Source organism: Myxine glutinosa, chromosome 1, assembly GCF_964187855.1.
Source record: "Myxine glutinosa chromosome 1, kmMyxGlut1.1, whole genome shotgun sequence".
NCBI classification, from domain to species: Eukaryota; Metazoa; Chordata; class Myxini; order Myxiniformes; family Myxinidae; genus Myxine; species Myxine glutinosa.
This window is the reverse complement of record NC_136261.1, coordinates 382,159,505-382,178,724: the sequence shown is the minus strand read 5'-3', so window position 1 is coordinate 382,178,724 and position 19,220 is coordinate 382,159,505. Positions and strand designations below refer to the sequence as shown.

Here is a 19,220-nt window from a genome sequence, read left to right as displayed (position 1 = left end):
CTGCAGTTCCAAGACATACTTATCTTCCGGGGGGCCTGAGGCAGACCACGAGTTTTTCCTCCAGGCCTACTTGCGCTTTTTGCAAGAAACCTGGGCATTTGATGTCCCAATGTAATGCCGTGAAAAGTAAAAAGCAGGAGTGGAGTCAAACTAGTGCAACTCCGAATGTTTTGGCAAATGCAAGAAATCGTACTTGGAGGACAGTGCCTTGTGAAGTTTCCCATGCCAAAGTTATGGCATCACAGAACGACCTTGTTCAAGAGGGTTACAAACCTTTTATTTCGGAGGGGTTTGTGTCACTGGATGGGGACTTAACGAACCAGATACCTGTTAGGGTATTGAGGGACACAGGAGCACATCAATCTTTGATGCTTGAGGGCATTTTGCCATTGTCAGAGAAGACGGCAACTGGGGTTAGTGTTCTTTTACAGCGGGTTGGTGGCTATGTTAAAGCTCCACTTCATGTCATCCATTTAAAGTCTGATTTGGTGTCAGGATCGGTCACCGTATGTTTACAAGCCACTGTTCCTGTAGAGAGAATCTCTTTTATTATCGGGAATGAGTTTGGCCGGTGGTCGAGTTTCTGGTAATCCAATGTTGATTGAAAAGCCCAGGATGGAAAATAACCGCACAGTTAGAGCAGGAGATTCCTGGTATCTTTCCATCTTGTGCAGTGACTCGTGCTATGGGTAGGAAGCGCTCTGAAGAGAAGGAGAAGGAAGGCGATGTGGATTTGTGTTCGTTAGAGGTATTGGAGGAAAATTCTGAAAGAGATAATAGGAAAGGGAGTGACATCAAGGAACTGAAGGAAAAGTTGGCATCTGGAACAAAAGAGGAAATGGAGTGTCCGTCGGAGACATCTGGGAATGAGGTTGAACAAACGGTGCTTGTCCAAAAAAGACTTGTCGAAGAACAAAACGGAGTTTCGGAGATCCAGAGTTTGATTGAAAAAGCCGTTACAGAGTGTTACGTGGTCCTCCCGGTGACTACCTGGTCTCGGTGACCCCCGGACCGTGAGAGGAACTCCGCCAGAAAGATCTATTAGTTATGCGCGTTCGTAACGCAATCAATATGAATTCCAATCAATAAGAAACCCCACACCAAGGATCCGGAATAATCAAGGATATATTCCCTGAGCAATCAACAACTATCAACCATCAGCAATCAATCTTACAAAGATGTAAACTCATCTACAGTAACTCTAAGATGGCCATCTTATACATTCCTCACGTGAGCCCCACTCCCGACTCCCTCCATGGTCAATGTCTCTCTCAATGTCTCCGTACTCCTGTAGTTCGATCTCCGCATGTGGGCGGTTGAACGGACCCTTCCTGATGTGCGTCCACCGGGCACGTCCCGTACCGGGAATGGCTGCAGCGCACACCTCCTGGCCAAGCAAAGCGGGTAAAGCAAAGCGGGCAAAGCAACACGCGGCTTGCCCAGCGCACGAGGCCCAAGGGGCGACCCGTACGCGGCCTTGTAGATGGTGAGGCGAAATGTGCCGGACGCTTGGTTCCGTGCACGAACCCACAGTGACTTGACGTGTCAAAGGGTAGTTACACGTCCCGGTAACGCCTCTCGCCAGACGGGCTTTTAAACGCCGATTCTCTTACATTGCTCAATAGCGATACCGCTCGCGTCCGAGCTCGGCGAGGAAGAAGATGAATCGTCGCTTCTCCAGGACCTCGTGTCTTTTCTTCTTCCGTTTCCGGTCTCCTTTTTCCCAGAAGGGCTCCTGACCCTTTAATCACAACAACCTTTAATCGACTACACATTGATAAGCAAAGACCTGAATAGTAATTCACATACATTCACATAAATATGTAACACTCCCCCCCTTCAAGAAAGAAAGTTTGAACCCAGCGAAAACTTTCTTTGCCGGCCAACTTGGATAAACAAGCCAGATAACTCACCCCCCCCCCCCCCAAATCATCAGTTCCCCCCGGGCACAGTCATCACTTAAAAATAAAGCAACAAAATTTCACACAATCCCCTAGATTAATTCCCTCTGGACCAAGCGTCAACCACTTCTAGTTTCTCTTGAATGACGGTTAAGAGGTGGTGACCAAAGCCCCCAAATTTAAATCTCTCTATAGCACTTTTTCGGGAGGCCCAGCGGAGTATTCCCTACATGGACGCCTTAAGGAATGGGGAGTTCACGGTTAGTCCGGGGAGGAAAGTTCATTACATGGACGCCTTTAAGAACGTGGAGTTCACGGTTAGTCCGTGCAGGAAAGTACACTACCTGGACGCCTTTAAGAACGTGGCGTTCACGGTTAGTCCATGTAGGAGCCCCGTCTCGGCGGCTCCCCCGTATCTAGTGCTTCAACTTCTCCAGACTCCTAACAGTTACGGTGGGACACCTTGTCCCAGCTGTTACTTGACTGGCAGTCTCCTTCTCGGCCAGTGCTCTGACATTCATTCTTTCGGGAGGTGCCGTAACTCTGGGAGCCTCCATAGTAATATCGGGTGCTGCCAACCCCAAAACTACCGCCAAGTTGTCCTCTTCTGTAGACCTCTCGACGCCGACGAAATGCCTTCCCTACTGTTATGGTCCGACCCTCCAAAGCCTTACCATTCCAATTCTTCTCTGCCTCTCTGGCGTCTCTTGTGCTTGCAAACGTGACAAAGCCGAACCCTCTTGACCGTTGCGTTTCCCTGTCTTTTACCACCCGCACTTCCACCAGCGGCCCATATCTGTTGAAGACAGAGGTCAGATCTTCTTCCTCTGTGTTGAAGTTCAGTCCCCCTACAAATAACTTGGAACTTTTGTCGCCATCCCGAGCTGGTGTGGTGTTATTTTCCCTGCTGTGCTCTTTACCAACCCTCGGGTTACCATAAATTTGCCCCCCGGCCAAATCATTCCCGATAATCACAGATACTCCCTCTACGGGAAGCGTGGCTTGTAAACCGACGGTGACCGGTCTTGACACCAAATCGGATTCCAAATGGATGACATGAAGTGGGGCACTAACACAGCCACCGATCCCTTGTAACCGAACACTATCACCAGTTGCGGTACTCTTTGACAATGGCAAAATGCCTTCAAGCATTAAGGATTGATGGGCTCCTGTGTCCCTCAAAACTCTAACCGGTCTTGGGTTAGTCAAGTCTCCCTTGAGTGAGACCAACCCCTCATAAATAAATGGTTGGTAACTCTTCTGTGGGCGATTTCTTACGCTTGCCATCGCATTCGGAGTGGTAATAGTCGGACTCCGCTCTGGGTTTTCCCTTTTCATGAGGTAACAACTGGACATCAAGTGTCCAGGTTTCTTGCAAAAAGCGCAAGTAGGCCCGGAGGAAAAACTCGTGGTCTGCCTCGGGCCCCCCGAAAAATAAGTTTGTCTTGGGCCCGTAGCCCCCTGATTTCGAACAGTTCGGGTATCAGCATTGTCCCCATATTCATCTCGAGGCCGCCGCCATGTATTGTCGTTCTCCGCACCTGCTGTTCCACACCTCCCCTGCGGAGATCGAGGCAAGGAGTTAGGTTCATGGACCCCTATCCGGTGTGTTAAGGCATAATCATCTGCCATGGTGGCTGCGTCCCACAACTTCGGTACTTTCTTTTCCTGCAGGTACACTTTGATGTCCTCGTGGACACACTGTTGAAATTCCTCCACCAGCATCAGGTCACGCAATGCTTCGAAGTCGTTCCCGACTCCTTTTGACTCACACCACCGATCAAACATATTTTCTTTCACTCTAGCAAACTCCACATGGGTCTCACTCTCCCTCTTCCTGGCATTCCTGAATTTTTGCCGGTAAGCTTCCGTAAACAACTCATAGGCTTTGAGGATGTGCTTCTTCAATACCTCATAATCTGCACATTGGTCCATTGGTAGCGCCGAATAAATCTCTTGAGCTTTTCCCACCAGCACACTTTGCACTAGTATGGTCCAGGCCTCCTCCGGCCAGTTTAACTGTCGAGCCACTTTCTCAAAGTGTGGAAAAATTTTAGCGACTTCCTTTTCACTGAAGGGTGGAACCAGCCTCACATGTCTGCCCACATCTCAGCTGTTCTGGCTAGGTGTCGACCCCGTCAGCAAGGGTGGTACCTCTCCCCGTTCTCTCATTAACTCCAGCTCCTTGAATTTAATTTCTTGCTGAAGCTCCATGTCACGTTCCTTTAATTCCCTTTCCGCTTTTCTCTCCTCTGCTTCGAGGTCCCTTGCAGCTCTCCTCTCCTCTGCTTTTCTCCCTTCTAAACTTTCCTGGAGTTCTCGTTCCACTCTCCTTTCCTCTGCTTGTTTCTCTTCTCTCCTCTCTTCTGCTTTCCTTTCTTCTTCTGCTCTTTCCTTTTCTGCTTTCCTTTCTTCTTCTGCTCTTTCCTTTTCTGCTTTCCTTTCTTCTTCTTTTAACCTTTCCTGGAGTTCTCGTTCCACTCTCCTTTCCTCTGCTTGTTTCTCTTCTCTCCTCTCTTCTGCTTTCCTTTCTTCTTCTGCTCTTTCCTTTTCTGCTTTCCTTTCTTCTTCTGCTCTTTCCTTTTCTGCGTTCCTTTCTTCTTCTGCTCTTTCCTTTTCTGCTTTCCTTTCTTCTTCTTTGATCAGTTCGTGGCTCCGTAATTGCAACTCCAGTTTCCGGAGCTCAACGTCTTCTGGTTCTTCGGGTAGCCACTCCCAGGCTAACTCGTCCCATGTTCCTAATCCCACCATAGATTGTATCACCGTGGTCTGCAACTCTGCCTTCCTCAAATTAGTTCGGACCTCCAAGTTAAAATGTTTGGCCAATTTCAAGAGGTCTGCTTTTAGTAACGCTCAGAACTGTGCCTCACTAGGTGTTACCGCAAAGTTATGTGCAACAAACGCCATGGTGACTATCGTTAACACCTGTTAACCTTCACCCAAGACTTTACCACACTTTCTCAAAAATTTACCAATTAATAATTAATTAATAAATTTTAATTAATAAAAACTATTATTTTATTATGTTATACAATTTTAAATCCCGGACGTAGACCCAATTGCGAATCCGCAAATCGTAAATTGGACAAGCCCCCAATTCTGTTACGTGGTCCTCCCAGTGACTACCTGGTCTCGGTGACCCCCGGACCATGAGAGGAACTCCGCCAGAAAGATCTATTAGTTATGTGCGTTCGTAACGCAATCAATATGAATTCCAATCAATAAGAAACCCCACACCAAGGATCCGGAATAATCAAGGATATATTCCCCGAGCAATCAACAACCATCAACCATCAGCAATCAATCTTACAAAGATGTAAACTCATCTACAGTAACTCTAAGATGGCAATCTTATACATTCCTCACGTGAGCCCCACTCCCGACTCCCTCCATGGTCAATGTCTCTCTCAATGTCTCCGTACTCCTGTAGTTCGATCTCCGCACGTGGGCGGTTGAACGGACCCTTCCTGACGTGCTTCCACCGGGCACGTCCCGTACCGGGAACAACGGCTGCAGCACACACCTCCTGGCCAAGCAAAGCGGGTAAAGCAAAGCGGGCAAAGCAACACGCGGCTTGCCCAGCGCGCGAGGCCCAAGGGGCGACCCGTACGCGGCCTTGTAGATGGTGAGGCGAACTGTGCCGGATGCTTGGTTCCGTGCACGAACCCACAGTGACTTGACGTGTCAAAGGGTAGTTACACGTCCCGGTAACGCCTCTCGCCAGACGGGCTTTTAAACGCCGATTCTCTTACGTTGCTCAATAGCGATACCGCTCGCGTCCGAGCTCGGCAAGGAAGAAGAAGAATCGTCGCTTCTCCAGGACCTCGTGTCTTTTCTTCTTCCGTTTCCGGTCTCCTTTTTCCCAGAAGGGCTTCTGACCCTTTAATCACAACAACCTTTAATCGACTACACATTGATAAGCAAAGACCTGAATAGTAATTCACATACATTCACATAAATATGTACCAAGAGGAAGAGGCCATGAAGATACCTGTTGGTTACTTCATGAAAGGGGAAATACTCATGAGAAAATGGAGACCACCGGAGGTGCCAGCAAATGACGAGTGTTCATTACCAATTTGTGGTGCCACCGCTGTACCAGAAGGAGATATTGAGTTTGGCCCATGAGACACCTTTGGCCGGGCACCTTGGAGTGAACAAGACATGTGACAGAATATTGGTACATTTTTTCTGGCCAGGATTGCAACGTGATGTGGCGGAGTTCTGTAAATCTTGCCACTCCTGCCAGCTGGTGGGAAAACCTAATAAGAAAGTCCCATCCGCGCCTTTAAAACCAATTCCAGGTTTTGAAGAGCCATTCAGCCATGTCATTATTGACTGTGTCGGCCCTTTACCTAAAACTAAGGCTGGACATCAGTATTTGCTGACCATCATGTGCGCTTCCACAAGGTTCCCAGAGGCAGTGCCTCTTAGAAAAATTACTGCGGCAGTTATTGCGAAGGCCTTGATTAAATTTTTCAGTTTGGTTGGCCTACCGAAGGTCATCCAGTCTGATCAGGGTTCCAATTTCAAATCAACGCTTTTTCAGCAAGTGGTACACCTGTTGGGAGTGGAGCAAGTAAGATCAAGTACTTACCATCCCGAGAGCCAAGGGGCCTTGGAAAGGTTTCACCAGACATTGAAGAATATGATCAGTTCGTATTGTTTTGAATGTGACAAGGATTGGGATGAAGGAATACCCTTATTGTTGTTTGCTACGAGGGAATCTGCTCAGGAGTCATTGGGATTCAGTCCTTTTGAACTTGTGTTTGGACACTCAGTGCGAGGACCATTGAAATTGGTGACAGAACAGTGGCTACAGGAGGAGTCGCAGTCAACAATGGTTGAGTATGTGTCAATGGATCGGCACAGATTGGCAAAGGCTTGTGAAGTTGCGAGAAGTCTCTTGAAAGTGACACAGGATAAAATGAAAGTGAGACATGACAAGAAATCGCAGATAAGAAATTTCAGTCCTGAGGACCGCGTGTTAGTGTTGCTTCCTGTTCCAGGTCAGCCACTACAGGCTAGATATTTTGGTCCCTATGCAATCGGAAGGAGGGTTAATGAAACAGATTACGTGGTGACAACTCCCGACTGACGGGAAAACCGGCAGCTGTGTCATGTCAGCCGACTGAAGAAATATTATGAGAGGAAGCCTGTGGAGAAAATGGTTCCTGTCTCACCTGTCGGGCCTGTAGTCGGGGTGCAAGAGAATCCAGAAGTTGAGGCCAGTGTGAAGTTTGACAACTTTGATGACCAGGCTTTTCCCAGATTGACGAACACGGAAGTGTTGAGTCATTTAGATGAGAAATTAGGCCATTTGACGAGGGAACAACAAGGACAACTGTCCAGCCTAATTTTTGAGTTTGCACATTTGTTTACAAATGTACCTGGTCGTACTGACTTGGTATATCATGATATTGAGATGGGGGAAGCCACTCCTGTGAAACAACACCCCTATCGGATGAACCCTGTGAAGATGGAGTATCTTCAGAAGGAGGTTCAGTATATGTTGGAGAATGACATCATCGAACCAAGCAGCAGTCAATGGAGCTCACCATGTGTGTTGGTTCCAAAACCCGATGGCAGTTTTCTCTGTTGTACGGATTTAAAACGGGTTAATGCAGTGACCAAGACCGACTCATATCCCATCCCGAGGATTGATGACTGAATTGATAGAACAGGCCCAGCTAAATTTGTAACTAAATTTGACTTGCTGAAAGGGTATTGGCAGATTCCTCTTACTGGTAGAGCCAAGTTAATCTCGGCTTTAGTCACACCAAATGGGTTGTATCAGTACAAGGTTCTTCCCTTTGGATTGAAAAACGGGCCTGCTACATTTAAACAGCTGATTAATAAACTCATTGCAGACCTTGATGGGGTGGAGGCTTATCTGGATGATATCATACACATCATGACCATGGAAGATCATATTAAACAAATTCATGCATTTTTCAAGAAATTGACTGAGGCAGGGTTGACCATCAACTTATCTAAGAGTGAGTTTGTAAAAGCACAGGTGGTGTTCCTAGGCCATGTAGTAGGTCAGGGTCAGGTTTCAACCGGTGACAGCCAAGATAGAAGCCATTGATCGCTTCCAAGTTCCAAAAGGGAAGAAGGAGCTCATGAGATTCTTGGGTTTGGCTGGTTGGTACCAGCGGTTCTGCAGGAATTTTTCTGATGTGGTAGCCCCTTTAACGAATTTGCTGAGGAAAGAGACCAAGTTTGCTTGGGATGACAAATGTCAGGCTGCCTTTGCCCACGTCAAAGCAATATTAATGAGCTCTCTTGTCCTAGCAGCCCCGGATTTTCAAGCACCTTTCAAGTTGGCCATTGATGCAAGTGATGTAGGGGCTGGGGCAGTTCTATTACAGGAAGATGAGGATGGCGTGGATCACCCGGTGTGCTACTATTCCAAAAAGTTTAACAAAAAACAGGCAAATTATGCCACTGTGGAAAAAGAGACCCTTGCTCTCCTGCTAGCGCTTCGGCATTATGAGGTGTATCTGGGAACTAATACCTTTCCTATAAAAGTCTTCACTGATGACAACCCCTTAACCTTCATTCAAAAAATGAAAAATAAAAATCAGAGGTTGATGAGATCGAGTTTGGCTTTGCAGGAGTTCAACTTGGAAATTGAGCATGTAAAGGGCAGGGACAATGTCGTTGCTGATGCTTTATCCAAAGTGAACTAACTTTGGAAATTCCTGTAGGTTGTTGGAAGTTTTGTTGCTTTTTGTTGGGGAATATTCATTATTGTTGTTCACGTGAATTGATCTTTTGGATGTGGGTTTTACTTTTGTTTGTTAAAAGAGTTTTTGCATGCAAAGAAAGTTTTCACTATGTTCAAACTTTCTTTCTTGAGGGGGGGAAGTGTTACGGATTCATCACTTCCATTGTTGTGCTTCTCATCCACTGCAAACATTTTTGGTTGCATGTACTGATGAGAAGAGGAGGAAGTTCAAGGAGTGGCAGAAGGCGATGGGTAAGGGGGCAGAAAAGGAAGAGCATGAAAGTTATAAGGCTGCAAAGAAAGAGGGAGCAAAGGCACAGGAGGCATGTCGGAAAATGTTCGGAGAACGCTTGGATTGGGAATAGGGTCAGAGAGCGGTATTCAGGATGGCAAAGCAGATAGCAAAAGAGAGGTGTGATGCGATGGGGGTGAGTTGCTTGAAGGATGAAGTGGGACAAATCGTTGTGGACCCAGATGGAATTAAAGGAAGATGGAAGAGATATATGGAAATACTGTTGAATGCAGAGAATGAATTGGATGGAAACATAGAGAGTAACCCAGTTTTAGGACCGGCAGAGAAGATAACCGAGAAGGAAGTTGAGGAAGCGATTAAAGCAATGAAAAGTAGAAAAGCGGGAGGGCCGACGGGAGTTGTGGGAGATATGTTGAAGGCAGCGGGAAATTTGGGGTGTGAAGAGAATGACAGAGATCTGCAATCTGGTGGTGAAAGAAGGCCGCATTCCAGTGGATTGGGAACTGAGTACCCTCGTCCCTCTATACAAGGGGAAAGGTGACCCTCTGGACTGTGGCTCGTATCGAGCAATAAAGTTATTGGAGCATGGAATGAAGGTATTGGAAAGGGGGTTGGAGAGGAGGTAAAGGAAGAAAGTGAAGATTGACGAAATGCAGTTTGGATTTATGCCAGGAAGAGGAACGACAGACGTGCTTTTTATTGTGGGGCAGTTGCAGGAGAAGTACATGGAGAAGAGGAAGAAGTTGTTTCTTGGGTTTGTTGGTCTGGAGAAAGCATTCGATGGGGTTCCACGTGAAGTAGTGACATGGGCATTGAGGAAGTTAGGAGTGGAGGAATGGTTGATCAGAGTAGTGATGGCAATGTACAAAAGAGCTTACACAGCTGTAACGACGAAGGACGGGAACAGTGGTGAGTTTGAGGTGAAGGTGGGAGTGCATCTGGGGTCGGTACTAAGTCCACTACTATTTGTAGCTGTGTTGGAGATGCTGGCTCGGAATGTAAAGGAGGGTTTGCCGTGGGAGTTGTATGCAGATGATCTGGTGTTGATTGCAGAAAGTATGGATGGACTGAAGGAGAAGGTGAACAAGTGGAAGGAATGTATGGAGACAAAAGGTCTGAATGTGAATATCGGAAAAACATAGGTGATGGCAAGTGGTAAAGCATGTGGTGAGGTGTAAAGAACTGGGAAGTGGCCATGTGCTATGTGCAGGAAGGGTGTTGGAGTGAACTCAATTCAATGTACAATGTGCGCCGAGTGGGTTCATCAAAAATGTAGTGGTTTGAGAGGGTCATTAACCAGTGTGGCAGCTACATTCAAGTGTAAGGTGTGCACAGAGGGAGCTGCAGATGGAGGAAATGTTGAGTTGGATCTTGGAGACGGTGTGAAGCTGGAAGGTGTGAAAACATTTTGTTACTTAGGAGACATGCTGAATGGAGAAGGTGGATCAGACTCGGCAATGGTTGCTGGAGTGAAATGTGCATGGAAGAAGTTTCGGGAACTGAGTGGCGTGCTGACGAGGAGGGGAGTGTCGTTGAAGCTGAAGGGAAAGGTGTATGCTGCACGTGTGAGAAGTGTTATGATTTATGGGAGCGAGACATGGGTAATGAACGTAGAGCAGCAACGAAGGCTGGAAAGGGTGGAAATGCGAATGGTTCGGTGGATGTGTGGAGTATCGTTGAGAGAGAGGAAGCCAAATGATGAATTCCGAAAGATGATGGGAATAGAGCCTGTGATGGATGCTGTGAAGAGAAACAGTTTGAGATGGTTTGTTCATGTGTTGAGGAAGGATGAAAGTGACTGGTTGAGAAGAGTGATGGAAATGAATGTGGAAGGAAGTAGAGGACAGGGAAGACCGAGAAAGACTTGGCTAAAGATGGTCGAAGAAGAAATGCAGGCCAGGGGGTTAACTAGGGGAGATGCAGAAGATAGGGTAAAATGGAGAACATTGTCATGGGGACCACAAGGCTAAACCCCCACTCTTGCAGGGAAAATGGCCTTTAAAAATGGCAACAACATTAAAATGCCAACAACGTACTACTATTATTGTCGTTTAAGTGAAATAGAGATTACTATTTTGAAAAGGTAAAAAAAGTTAATGTTTTAAAAGAAACCGGATCGGGAACCGGACGAAAAGGATGAAGAGGAAGAGGAAGAAGAGGAAAAGGAGGGCAGAGCGAGTGAGTTGGACAAGAAAGCCGTGCTGCTTCGAGGTCTTGAGGAAACGTTGGCGAATGAGGGTCACGAGTGAACTTCGGGTTTCCCGGGAAAGGGATTCCTGCGACAGAGTTGTTATCGCTGTGACAGATCAACATGCGTGTCAGGTTTTGCGGTTGATTCCGAAGAGAATCGTTGTTTGAGGGCAGTTGCGCCTCGAGAACGGACCATTGGCCTTTTTGTCTCGTGCCTGATTTCGCATCACTCTGGGCTCTTTTCCTCACTTCAACCATTTCACCGCATCCAGAAGTTAAGCTGGTGTGTGTGTGTGTAACGTGGATTTTGAGTGGAAATTTGCGGTTCGCCATAAAGGGAGCCGTTGAATGTCCATATCCAAAGGGGTGATTTCCCAATCATCTTGAGGACACTTTTGCCCACCTTTGGCAGTGTCACTGTCAACCGAAAGGGTTTCTGGTCTCGATACGACATCATTCTGATGATCACTGGAGCGGATCGATTTTGGCTTGATGCCGGGATAGAGACATTGGGAATGTTCTTTTTTCGCTCACTCGGAACACAGTGAGTTACATTGTACGAAACTGATGGTACCATCATAGGAACGATATTGGTTGTACAAATGATTACCATTGTTTTTTGTACTGTTATTCTTGTGTGATCTTAATACAATACTTGTTTGTTGGTAACAATTGGTGTGGTTTCACCATTGATCTTTGACATACAGAATAACACATATTTCTGCCGCGACTCCTCTCGGGGCTCTGAGGTACACCGTGACCGGGGTTTGGGGAGGAGCACGTAACACACCTATTCCCCATGCGGAGTTCTTTACAATGAGCCACGTTTCAATTTGTACTATGGAGCGGTTTTGGAGATAGAGGTGCAACGTTTTTCGGTTTTTCCAAAATGGTGCCTGCACCACATGACCGACATCATAATTAACATTGAAATATTATAGAGGAGGAAGCGTTCCTCTGGTGAAAATTGTGTCCATCAGACCAACAGCTGCAGAGAAAAAAATTCATACTGATCGGATGAAGCGTTATACTTGTCAAATTATGACGTCATAACGAAGGCACAGATGACATCATCATTAACACATCTTCTCCACAAGGGGAGTACTTGACAACGAGCCATGTTTCAATTTAGTCGATGGAGGGGTTTCAAAGATTTAGAGGTGCAAAATTTTAACAAGCTGGTGGCCATACCACATGACTTATGACATCATAATTATGATTAAAAGTTTCTACAGGAGGAGGCACTCCTATGGTAAAATTTCATGTCAATCGGACCAACAATGCAGAGAAAAAAAAAATCACTCATTGGCTCACGCATGGTACTTGTCAAATGATGACGTCATAATTAAGGTACCGATGACATAATCATTAACATATTTAATTCCTGATATCTTATTCCCGATCCATTAACATATCTTATAAAGGTACCGATGACATCGGAAAAGGTCATTGAGAGTACTTGAAAAAGCACCATTTTTCATTTTATTCCATGGAGCGGTTTTGGAGATGTAGAGGTCCAAAGGTTTTCCAAGATGGCGTCCGTACCATGTGACCTATGACGTCTTAATTATGAATAAAATGTTATGCAGGCAGAGGCGCTCCTTTGGTGAATTTCGTGTCAATCGGACCAACGGTTTCCGAGAAAATGAATTTTAAAAATGAAGACAAGTACGCCACAGGTACGCCACATGCTCGCAAAGCGAAAAGCAGGGTTAAGCATTCAGGTTCGTACGTGTGCCGTGTGCCGTGTCTGCATTTTCAAAATTCATTTTCTCGGCAACCGTTGGTCCGATTGACACTAAATTTTACCAAAGAAGCGCCTCCGCCTGTAGAATTTTTATTCATAATTATGACGTCATAGGTCACGTGGTACGGACGCCATCTTGGAAAAACGTTACACCTCCATATCTCCCAAACCGCTCAATGGAAATAATTGAAACATGGCTCATTTTCAAGTACTCACCATGTGGAATAAGACAAGTTGATGGTGATGTCATCAGTGCCTTAATTATGACGTCATAATTCTACAAGTACAACGCATGATCTGATCAGTATGAATAAAACCAAAATTCCTCAGCAACTGTTGGTCTGATCAGCACGAAATTTTCAACATAGGAGCACCTCCTCATGTGGAATATTTTAATGACAATCTTGACGTTATAGGTCATGTGGTACAGGCGCCATCTTGGAAAAACCGAAAAATGTTGCACCTCTATTTCTCCAAAACCGCTGCATGAGAAAAATTGAAACATGGCTCATTGTAAAGAACTCCATATGGGAAATAGGTGTTGTTAACGATGACGTCATTGGTGCCATAATTATGTCGTCATAATTCGACAGGGACATCGCTTAGTCTGATGAGTTTGAAATGTATCGAGTGTGATTTATGAAACAAATACATTAGAGAATATAAATTTATGAAGTCATCGCTCACGTGGTCTGGCAGCCATGTTGGATCAAAGAAAAAAAATGTTAAAAAAAAGTAGAGTTGGCTCGCAACAAGTGGACTGCGCAGTGTAAGTATTCTATGAATACCATCTCGTTGGTGGAAAGGAATAAACATTTTAAAATTAAAACACCGATTCATATTCCACATCCCATGTGGAATACACATATGACCGCTTAACAATATGACCGCTTAACACGGCGGTCACCATGGAAACAACAATATCATGGAACTCCAGATCCATGATCAGATCATCGTTTTCAGTTTTACTAGATTCTCCTCTGATAACAACCTCCCCAAACTTGACAAACTTGCCAAGCGCTTTGGTGAGCAGCTGAGCGAGTGGCTTGTTGAGTGATTAGGTGAGCAGCTTGGCGAGCAGTTATATGGAATGACTTGCTTGGAAAGCGATAGCAAGCCAATTGGAAATGAAACACACCCCAAGCACAGGTTCGACAGAGACTGGTTATCTTCTTCTATAATTGGATGAGGTGTGTGTGTGTGTGTGTGTGTGTGTGTGTGTGTGTGTGTGTGTGTGTGTGTGTGTGTGTGTGTGTGTGTGTGTGTGTGTGTGTGTGTGTGTGGTGTGTGTCGTACTTTTTGAAGTCTATTAATTAATTACACCCTATTCAAATGTACCTTTTAACCCGTTGGACTGCTGAGACCTTGGAAAACCCTTTAACATTGAGACCCAAAAGACACCAAGGACCCAAAAGATCCCAAGGACCCAAAAGTCCCAGATGATTCAAAAGTCCCCTCGGACCCAAATCACCAAAAGTCCCCGAGAACCCTAAAGTCCCAAAAGGTCCTTGATGACCCAAAGGCTCGAGGACCCAAAAGACCCAGATGACCCAAAAGTCTGAAGACCAAAAAGACCCAGTTGACCCAAAACTCCCCAAAGTCCAAAAAGACCCAAAAAACCCAGATGACCCAAAAGTCCATGATGACCCACAAGACCCAGATGACCCAAAAGTCTCCAAAAAACCCAGACGACTCAAACGTACTTGATGACCCAAAAGACCCAAAAGTCCCCGATGACCCAAAAGTCTCAGATGACCCAAAAGTCACCGAGGACCCAAAATACCCAGATGACCCAAAAGACCCCAAGGACCCAAAATACCCAGATGGCTCAAAAGTCCTCGAGGACCCAGATGACCCAAACGTCCCTGAGGACCTAAATCACCCAAAAGTCCCGAGGACCCAAAAGTCCACAATGACCCAAAAAGTCCATGAGGACCCAACATACCCAGATGACCCAAAAGACCCAGATGACCCAAAAGTCCCTGAGGACCAAAAGACCCAAAAGTCCCCGAACACCCAAAAGACCCCGAAGACCTCAAAAGACCCAAAATACCCACGTGATAGACAATAATTAACAATTAAAATACATGTTTATAAACACCACAACAATACTTTACCCACTTGATAGGCAATAATTAATAATTAAAATACATCTATCTATAATGCCAGTAATCTCTGTGTGTCTGTCTGTGACCGCTGTTTCTCGACAACCACGGGTCCGATATACTTGAAACTTGCCAGGTATATTGCTGGGGACCCGAGGATGTGCCTTTTCAAGGTTTCATATTAATCGGACAAGTAGTTAGCGAGCTATGTCCAAAAAACGATTCAACCAATCAGAGAGCAGCGAGCTATCACGTGTGCCGAACGTGGCGAACAGACTCTGCCTCGGACGGCACATTTGAGAGCGTATTCATTTATTTTACGTTGGCAAACTATGTTGGCGTTAAACTATGTTTGAAAACTAATTAAAACTACTTTGTGATTCTTTCGCTTTCCTGCGCGTTTGTGCACGCTATGGCGATTTCTTTACCAAACTCCGCAAGCCGTTCGCTTTGGACCAAACAATTTCATGTAAATAGAGGGGGGGATTGTCACCGTACTCGCAAGCCGTTCGCTTTGGACCAAACCATTTCATGTAAATAGAGGGGGGGGATTGTCACCGTACTCGCAAGCCGTTCGCTTTGGACCAAACCATTTCATGTAAATAGAGGGGGGGGGGGGGGATTGTCACCGTACTCGCAAGCCGTTCGCTTTGGCTTTGCGAATGGACCAAACCATTTCATGTAAATAGAGGGGGGGGATATAATTTTAGATATATATATAGTACGGGCATGCCCTAGTGTTTATAAACACCACAACAATACTTTACCCACGTGACAGACAATAAATAATTAATAATTAAAATACATGTTTATAAACACCACAACAATACTTTACCCACGTGAAAGGCAATAATTAATTAATAATTAAAATACACGATTATAAACACCACAACAATACTTTACCCACGTGATGAGCAATATTTAAAATTAAAATACATGTTTATAAGCACCACAATACTTTACCCACGTGTTTGACAATAAATAATTAATAATTAAAATACATGTTTGAAAACACCACAACAATACTTTACCCACGTGATAGACAATAAATAATTAATCTATCTATAATTCCAGTAATCTCTGTGTGTTTGTTTGTTTGTACGTTTGTTTGTTTGTACGTTTGTTTGTCTGTGACCGCTGTTTCTCGACAACCACGGGTCCGATATACTTTAAACTTGCCAGGTATATTGCTGGGGACCCGAGGATGTGCCTTTTCAAGGTTTCATATTAATCGGACAATTACTTACCGAGCTATGTCCAAAAAACGATTCAACCAATCAGAGAGCAGCGAGCTATCGCGTGTGCCGAACGTGGCGAACACACTCTGCCTCGGATGGCACATTTGAGAGCGTATTCATTTATTTCACGTTTGCAAACTATGTTGGCGCTATGGTGGCGTTAAACTATGTTTTAAAACTAATAAAAACGAATTTGCGATTCATCATAACTGCGATATACGACCTTCCGGACAGTGAGGACTGCACTTCCGGCATCCAATCACAGAACGCGTTATTGCGTAGGCGTGGCCGATGTGAGAGCGAGCAGCGAGCTGAGCCCAGCGCGTGCGCCATTACGGTACCTAATTCGATTTCTTCCGGAGAAAATAATAATTTCTCGATTTCTTATGCGCATTATTTCTCCCAATTCAGTCAGAGCGAAGGGCGGAAGCGAAGAGCGTTGTTTTTTGTAGAAGAGCGAAGAGCGTACTCGCAAGCCGTTCGCTTTGGACCAAACCATTGCATGTAAATAGAGGGGGGGGGGGGGGGGATATACTTTTAGATATATATATATAGTACGGGCATATATATATAGTACGGGATTTAAAACTAATTAAAACCCCGGGGGGATTGTCACTGTACTCGCAAGCCGTTCGCCGTTCGCTTTGGCGTTGCGAATGGACCAAAACATTTCATGGACCAAACCATTTCATGTAAAGCGTTCGCCGTTCGCTTTGGCGTTGCGAATGGACCAAAACATTTCATGTACCAAACCATTTCATGTAAATAGAGGGGGGGATATAATTTTAGATATAGATAGAGTACGGGCATGCCCTAGTAATTAAAATACATGATTATAAACACCACAACAATACTTTACCCACGTGATGAGCAATAATTAAAAATTAAAATACATGTTTATAAACACCACAACAATACTTTACCCACGTGATGAGCAATAATTAAAAATTAAAATACATGTTTATAAAAACCACAACAATACTTTACCCACGTGATAGACAATAAATAATAATAATTGAAATACATGTTTATAAAAACCACAACAACACTTTACCCACGTGATAGATAATAATTAATAATTGAAATACATGTTTATAAACACCACAACAATACTTTACCCACATGATGGACAATAAATAATTAATAATTAAAATACATGTTTATAAACAACAACACAACAACAGCAGCCATTTTAAGGCCATTTTCCCTGCCAGAGCGGGGGTTAGCCTTGCGGTCCCCATGACAATCTGCTCCATTTTGCCCTATTTTCTGCGTCTCTCCTTGTTAACCCCCTTGTCCGCATTTTTTCTTCCACCACCTTTTGCCAAGTCTTTCTCGGTCTTCCCCGTCCTCTACTTCCTTCTGCATTCATTTCCATCAGTCTACTTAATGAGTCACTTTCATCCTTCCTCAATACGTGATTAAACCATCTCCACCTGTTTCTCTTCACAGCATCCATCACAGGCTCTATTCCCATCATCTTTCGCATTTCATCATTTGTCTTCCTCTTTCTCAACGATACTCCACACATCCACCGAACCATTCGCATTTCCACCCTTTCCAGCCTTCGTTGCTGCTCTACGTTCATTACCCATGTCTCGCTCCCATAAATCATAACACTTCTCACACATGCAGCATACACCTTTCCCTTCAGCTTCAACGACACTCCTCTCCTCGTCAGCACGCCACTCAGTTCCCGACACCCTTGCTGCACACAGCGCATGGCCACTTCCCAGTTCTTTCCACCTCACCACATGCTTTACCACTTGCCATCACCTTCGTCTTTCCTATATTCACCCTCAGACCTTTTGTCTCCATACATTCCTTCCACTTGTTCATCTTTTCCTTCAGTCCATCCATACTTTCCGTAATCAACACCAGATCATCTGCATACAACAACTCCCACGGTAAACCCTCCTTTACGTTCTGAGCCAGCACATCCATCACAGCTACAAATAGTAGTGGACTTAGTACCGACCCCTGACGCACTCCCACCTTCACCTCAAACTCACCACTGTTCCCGTCCTTCGTCCTTCCAGCTGTGCGTGCTCTTTTGTACATTGCCATCACAACTCTGATCAACCATTCCTCCACTCCTAACTTCGTCAATGCCCAGGTAACTACTTCCTATCGAATGCTTTCTCGTCTCCATTTTGATAAATAAAAAACACTTTCCACAACAACAGAGCAGATCTTGGAAAATGGGAAAGATCATCTGCAAATACATTTACGTGTTTATAAACACCACAACAATAATTTACCGACGTCATAGACAATAAATAATTAATAATAAAAATACACGATTATAAACACCACAATAGATTATAAACAATGTTTTACCGCAGTACGATGTGCAAACAACAAAACCCACACCTGCACAGGTTCGACCGAAAGTGGTAACGAAACAAAAGAGAAACCTCAACTTTGACTCACCTGTTGTGAAGACGATGAAGACTTTAACATGAACCTCACCAGATGGGAAGAAATGGGATAGATCGCCTGCAAGTTCGTTCCTGTTCAGGTTCATTTTGTTGCCCTGCCTTACTTCCTCATTCTATGAACTGTGAGGGGAGAATTGGATGAACGAGTTTTTCTTCATTCTTCACCTGAGGGTGAGTTCCATTTTTTTTTTTTTGAAACACAAACATCTCGTCTCTGATTGGTCGAAGAAACAACAAATAACAATGAACTTTAGTACAGGAAGTGGACATTTAGCTCATCATACCATTGGCTGCTGGGTGCATCATTACTGGGAGTGCGGCTGTGCCGCCGATGCAGTGTCCTCTGGCTGGTTGAATCATTGCTGGGAGTGCGGCTGTGTGGCCGATGCAGTGTCCTCTGGCTGGTTGCATCATTGCTGGGAGTGTGACTGTGTGGCCGATGCAGTGCCCCCTGGCTGGTTGAATCATTGCAGGAAGTGCGACTGTGCCACCGATGCAGTGTCCTCTGGCTGGTTGAATCATTGCTGGGAGTGCGGCTGTGCCGCCGATGCAGTGTCCTCTGGCTGGTTGCATCATTGCTGGGAGTGTGACTGTGTGGCCGATGCAGTGTCC

At 45.2% G+C, this 19,220-nt stretch overlaps 1 protein-coding gene across 2 annotated transcripts in view; it reads right to left on the bottom strand.

The window, feature by feature from the left end:
- The window catches only part of LOC137416165 (uncharacterized), a 146,751-nt gene extending 127,782 nt beyond the window's left edge, over positions 1-18,969 (bottom strand). Inside the window, exons 1-2 of one of the 2 annotated variants that reach the window (XM_068101712.2) lie at positions 18,893-18,969; positions 18,601-18,773 (exon numbers count right to left, since the gene is read on the bottom strand). The gene's annotated coding sequence lies outside the window, so the exon portion shown is untranslated. The remainder of the gene's footprint in view (positions 1-18,600; positions 18,774-18,892) is intronic. The other variant, XM_068101692.2, reaches the window with a different exon arrangement.
- Between the last annotated feature and the right edge of the window lie 251 nt (positions 18,970-19,220).